Genomic DNA, 6529 nt, shown 5'->3' on the forward strand with positions numbered 1-6529 from the left:
GGGTGGTTTTCATCAGCATTCTTTACATCTTATGAAGACGAGATCCTCCCCTTCCCTTCCTTCTCTTCCCTCCCCTCTGCTCTCCACACCCTGAAGCACCCCCAGTGCACAGCCCTCAGGGAAGTTCACCCAGCTCCCTGGCTTCCTGTCCTCAGCACCCCTACTTTGGAGACCTGGGACCTGCCGGCTTCCTGCTAGTGCTGCCCTCTCACACCTCTGGGGGTCCTTCCTCCTGCAGCTCTCCCGCATGTGTCCTGTGAGCCCAGCTAGCCAAGCCTCAGCGCCCACCCTCCCCTGGGCCAGCCTCTGGCCTGTTACTGCTCTGCTCAGGCAGGGCCCTTCCCACACGCCATGAAGGTGACATTTTACCCTCAGGACCCTGAGACCAAGACCAGACAGGACACCAGACCTGGAGCTGCTGTGGCAGGAATGCAGCCGCTTCATTTCTGTCCCCCGTGCCTAGCACGGGGCCCTGCACAACCTGGCCCTGCGTAGTGACTGGGGAGCAATGACAAGGCTCTAGTGATGGGCAGAGACCACATTGGTTTTACAGGCACAGCTGCCTCAGAGGAGAGGAATCCTGGGGCACCTGACTGTACTTTGGGGCCATTTTTGCCCCTTTGGGGTCTCTCTTTCCCTCCACAGTAGAGGTCTCTCCCCAGACTTTGTCCACCTGAGTCCCTCAGAACACTGGCCCCTGGGAGGCAGCCCCGTCTCAGAGCCTGGGTCACTTCTCCTCAGTGGCCAGGGCATCTCACAGGCCACGTCCCTAAGGCAAGCCTGAGGGACAGAGCTCCTCAGCATCCAGGCTTTGTGGGCCCAGGGATGGGAGGGCAGCACCTGTACCTAAGCATTTGGCCAGGTGACCTTAGAGCAGGATCCCGGGGCAGGCAGGTGTCCGGGTGCCTGACGGGTGCTGGAGAACTTGGGCACAGGGCTGTGTGGGTGGGGCTTCCTCACCTTCTTGCAGCACCAGATGGACAAGAGCAGCAATGGTAACATGAAGAGAGCTGGGACAAGGAATGGGAACAAGAAAAGGCTGTAGGGTGTCTGGGTCTGTGGGACAACCTCGGGCACTGTTGTCTGTCTGTGAGGGACTATCATGGGCTCCGTGGGCTCCGGTCCCATCTCTTCCTGTGTGACGGTTGTGGGCTCCATGCGCTCCTGTGGGATGGATGGTCATGGCCTCCGTGGGCTCCTCCTGTGGGATGGTCATGGGCTCTGTTTCCTTCCTGTGGGATAGTCGTGGGCTGTGGTCTCTTCCTATTGGACAGTCTTGGGCTCTGTGGTCTCCTTTGGGACACTGTGGCCTCTGGAGGCTTATCCTGCAGAAGCATTATAGGCAGTGACCTGAGGAGGTTTGGGTGGCCTCTTCAGGCACCCACCAGTGGCTATTAATTACCACCAGATGTAAGTCCAGGGAGATGAAATCCTGAGACAAAATACCTCTAAAACTGAAATCAGTTAAAGGAAGAAATAAAGTTTAAAATCCATTTATTGCTTACAAACTGCAGTCCAGGGCCATCTCTCCTGCTCTGGCAAAAGCAAGCAAGCAAGCAAGCAAGGACCTCTCCCTAAACTTTCAGGTTCAGATAAGCCCTTGATTGCCAAGTAATTACCCATTGATACGGAGATGAACTTCTCTCCACCACTGAGGATATGCAAATACAGCAAAGCTGGTGAGATATTATGGAAATATTATAATTTTACCCACACAGAGGTCAAGAGGATTTCCGGAATCAGGTCTGATTATTAGTGGTGCCACTGTACATGTTCAAAATATCTTTTTCCTGGTCTTTCCCCCAAGCTGCTATGGTACTGTGTTCTGTTGCTGGAACAGAATAACCTGAGAAAGGACTTTTCATTCCAAAGTATTTTTTAATCACAGCATTTCCTGCCACTGTGTCTGTGACTTTGAGGTTAACCAAGTGAGCAGGCTCTTCTCTGACCACAGCCTCTTGAGAAGAAAGTCCTCTGTAGCCAAAACCATGTAACTTGTATTCTAGACCATCTAGGTTACCAGATGTGTCTAACAACAAATATTTGGCCAAAATTTTCTTCTGCTCTCTGGAATGTGTGGCCCCTGTGACTGGATACCAGGACTGAACAAGAAGAGTCTCAGTCCAATTCGGAGGCCAGTAACACTCTGGATCTGTGTTTTCCACTACAAAGAGCATTTCCTTGGGGAATAACAGAGCCCTTGGGAACAGCTTTTATTTCTATTGTAATATGCCCATCACATTTCTCAAGAATGTAGTTGCATCCCTTTTCATTTAAGACATTAATTATCTTGGAAATGCTCTCCACACCCTCTTGGCATCCTATTTCTCTTTGGTCACTATGTTGCCTTTAAAGTACTTACTAAGAATGTACTGCAGCCCATAAAACACTGTTTCCTTGAATTACACCTTCCTCATGGTGGAGTTTTCTGTCTTCTTTTCACGGCATTCACAGTAGGAATAAACGTTGCTTGTGCTGGATGGGTATTGTTTATGGTGAGCACCACTGTAGTAGTTGGTAGCCAGGAGGATGCTGAACTGGGCCTTTGCCTCAGCATTCATCTCGGGCTGGAGCCGGGGGAGCTGAGCATCGTGGGCCGCCCAGAGTGGAAGCAAAGGACACAAAGGGGCGTCAGCACACTCCTTGCTGGAGTCCTGGCTCCAGAGGAGTGAGAGCAGGAGAGGAGGGAGGAAGGGACGGGAGGTGCAGGGGAGGGCAGGCCCTGCAGCTCTGCCGCGGGCGACAGTGGCAGTGGCTCACAGTATTTACTGTCTTTGACTCTTTACAATTAAATTTCATGTGTGTCAGTGTGGCCCTTTATGGCTTCACCTTATCCGGGTCAGTTGGGCCTCATGTGTCTGGATGTCCATTTCTGAATTCTCCTTGTTTGGGAGGCTTAGCTACTATTGCTTTAAATTTACTTTATATCCCTTTCTCTTTCCTGTCTTCTATGTTTCCCATAATGCATATATTGTTTCTTTTGTTGATTTCACCTAAGTCTTGTAGGCTTTCCTCACACTTTTTTATTCCTTTTTCTTTTTGCTCCTATGACCAGATAATTTCAAATTCACTATCTTCTAGTTTACTTCTTGGTCAACTTTGTCGTTGAAGCTCTCTGTTGAATTCTTCAGTGCAGCCCCAGTGTTCTTCAGCTCCAAGATGTATGCACAGTTTTTCTTTTTTCTATTTCATTGTTCAATGAGTTCCATTGTTTTAAATTTTAAGACTTGTTTTGTGGCCTTTCATGTAATCTATCTTGAAGAAATTTCACTTCCCCTGGAGGAAAAGTGGTTGTCATAGGGAGTGTCTACCTATCAATTCCATACAGTTGGTTTATTGTGTTGTTCACGTCCTCTGTTCCAGTCTCTATTTCCTTATATTTTTGTCTAGCTGTTCTATCCATTATTGAAAGTAGGGTATTTAAGTCTCCAGACTTTATTGTCGAGCCTTCTGTTTCTCTCTAAATGCCATCATAGTTAGCCTCATAAATTTTTGACTGCTGATATTTGGGGAATGTGTTTGTAACTATTTTGTTTTTGCGATCAGTCGACCCCATCATGAACATATAATGTCTTGGTTTCTCCTTTATAAAAACTTTTACTTAATGTTGTTTTGTCTAGTATAGCTACCCCAGGTCACTGTGGGTTTCTGTTTGCATGGAATATCTTCCATATATAACATTCAACCTTCTTGAGTCTTTACCTCTAAAATCTCTTGTGGATAGCATATACCTACATCTTTATTTCCCATCAACTCTGCCAATCTGTAAGGTGGCTTTCACAGGGTTGCCCAGAAGATGGGCCTGTAACCCATCCCAAGTGTCTGCAGAGCAGATGGTCCTGCAGGAAAAATAACGAACGAGTGTCACATAAAACCTACACAGCAGAGGTGAGGGTGGAAGAGCTTTCCATTCTCTGAGGGTGGGCTGCTGGCAGATGCCAGGGTCTGGCCCTTGGTGTCTAACATGGCATGAGGCTGGAGACTGTCTCCTGGAATGGGCACCTCTGAGTCACCAATCCCTGACTGTGGGCCCATGCAATCTTCTCTCCCTTGCAGCTGAATAGCATTGCAGAAAGAACGAACCAAGTGTATGGTAGGCTGGAGGCTCTAGGAAAGATGTGTGGGCCCAGGGAAAGGCATCGGGAGTCTGTTGCCCGAGTGCCTCTGACCCCATGCCCTGAACCTGGGTCTGCAGATGGCCGCAGGAGTGCTGCAGGTGAGGTCTGGAGCTGGGCCAGGCCTGCACAGACTTGTGGGAATCTTGCACAGTGGGTGTGCCTGCTCCTGCCTTTGCTCATCTGGAAGGCGATGCTTAGTCCAGTGAAATTGCTGGAGCTGCCTTTCAGGGCAAAGGTTGTACCATCTGGTAGACGTGATGGTTCTGTAGGAAGAACCCTGAGCTGGGTTCAGTCTCCTCATTTGCAAAGTGGGGCATGGGCTAGGGCCCCTTCTTGCCCCAGGAATAAGCTATGCAGCCTTTCAGGGGTATGGAGCAGGCAGATGTTCATGTGTGGGTGTCCATTCCTCAGGAGGGTGAATGTGGGGAGCAGGGCTGGGACCCTGGCAGCCTGTGTTGGCTCACCCCCTGGCCCTTCTACAAGCGTGGTCACTCTTGCCTCTCCTGCAGATTACAACATTGTCAGCCTGATGATTGCTTTGTCTGCTGGGAAGCTACACTCATATTTCTCAATTTAAACTAACCTGATGCAAATAGTTGACCCATCACTTTCTCCTCCTTGCCTTTCTGGATCCCACGTTTTTGCATCTGACGGTCAGATAAAATTGGTGGCCTGCAACCCCAACATCAGTGTTTCACACTTGGCCCCTTTCTTCCTCACAGCAACTCTTTGGAACCCTCAGAAAAGCCAAGGTGATTCCATCTAGGCTGTGAATGGCAGAGCAAAGTTTGGGAGGTTCTGTTTTCTTTCTTAGCACAAGATTTAAAATTACAAGTGCTTGATCAAAAAGTTGGGGATTAGCTCTCAAATCAAGCTTGTATTAATGGGAGGGTTATGTTTTCTAGTGTCTAACACACTAAAAATAATTTCCTAGGAGAAATTTTCATATCCAAAGTTGAATCTGAGCTGTCCACTTCAGTGCATTTCAATACTAATCCTTAAGTAACTCTCACTTATATTCCTTAAGATATTCTATTACTCCTGCCCCCACCTTATCCACAGGAGTAAGATTGTTTAAATGTGTAAATCACTTCATGTCAAGTGCTGTTCTAAATTTCCAATGCCTTCTCATTTCAAGTTGAAAAAATTCAAATATTTCACATGAACCACAAGTGCCTATATACCTCAGACCCTGCCTCCCTCCTTCTTCCTCTGCCCCAGACACAAATGAGCTTACTTTCTATACCCAAGGAAACAAAAACTTCAAGTTCCACATTAGGTCTATTATACTTGTTGTTTCCTTTAAGTGAGAGTCAGCTCTGGACCTTCCTACTCGCCGACTGGGTCTCAGGAAGGTCTCCTGCTCCATGACGCTTTCCCTGGACACCTGCAGAAGGCCAGCCCTGCCCGTTCTGCTCTGTCATCCCATCCCCTTTACTTCTTCACAGCACATGTTGCCAATTGGTGTTGTCATGTTCATTTAGTAGTGGACTTGCTTATTGGGATGAATCAATGAATTAACCATGTGAAATATATAGTGTTGAAAAGGAAGTGGAGACTCAGAGCAAAGACAATGGCACTTGTGTTCTGTGCTTGCTCATCTCTCCCGGCAACTTGGGTTGCACTGCCCAGCCACGTACAGTTTCCCAGGTGGTTTCCACCAAGTCATCCTTAGGTATGGCTGGCAAACCAAATCCCCCCTCCCAGCCAGCCAGCCAGAACCCAACAAGCATCCCCCCAAATCATTCACCAACATCATACAATATAACCAGCCCATAAAAATAAGTTTTGTTTGAAATATTTTGATATAACTACTAAGAAGAGTGCAGAAAAGAATAACCTTCATTCTTCAATTGGTTGAATGGACATTAGAAATAAAATCAGATTTTAAATTAACATTTTTGTTACCTTTAATATACTTTTCAAAAAAAAATACTGGTGATACCTTTTAAATGCACCAATGACTCAGAAACATATTTTCTGAGCCTCTACAGACCTAACTGGTCAAAAGGGCCTAGTCTTCTGAGAAAGTGGAGAGGAGAGGACAAAGAGGGAAGGGAAGAGATCAGAGGGGAACCAAAGTCCAGGATTCATCCAAATCGCAGCAGCACCCAGAGCTGGCTGAGAGAATGGGGGTTTAGGTGCAGATCAGGCTTTGGCAGTGTCAGTGGGCCCTCATTTGCAGAGACAAGCATCCAGTGCATGAATCCTCATTGGCAGCAGAGAAATCATCAGTGTCGAAGGAGGTCATGGTGTCTGGGAGGAAGAATAAGCTGTATGTCATAAATACTGCGGACTCAGCAGGTCCCGTGGCAGCACCGCATGTTAGGAAGGCTCTGAGGTGTACATGTGCCCAGTCTCAGGGAACCTCCACGTATCAGAGTAGCGGGCTACCAAAACGTCCCCTGGGC

General features: G+C 47.8%; 1 pseudogene; it reads right to left on the reverse strand.

Moving 5' to 3' along the window:
- Positions 1 to 1739: 1739 nt before the first annotated feature.
- On the reverse strand, positions 1740 to 2860 carry LOC130680541 (nicotinamide phosphoribosyltransferase-like; annotated as a pseudogene).
- Positions 2861 to 6529: the final 3669 nt, after the last annotated feature.

Source organism: Manis pentadactyla, chromosome 14 (genome assembly GCF_030020395.1).
Source record: "Manis pentadactyla isolate mManPen7 chromosome 14, mManPen7.hap1, whole genome shotgun sequence".
In the NCBI taxonomy this organism is placed as follows: Eukaryota; Metazoa; Chordata; class Mammalia; order Pholidota; family Manidae; genus Manis; species Manis pentadactyla.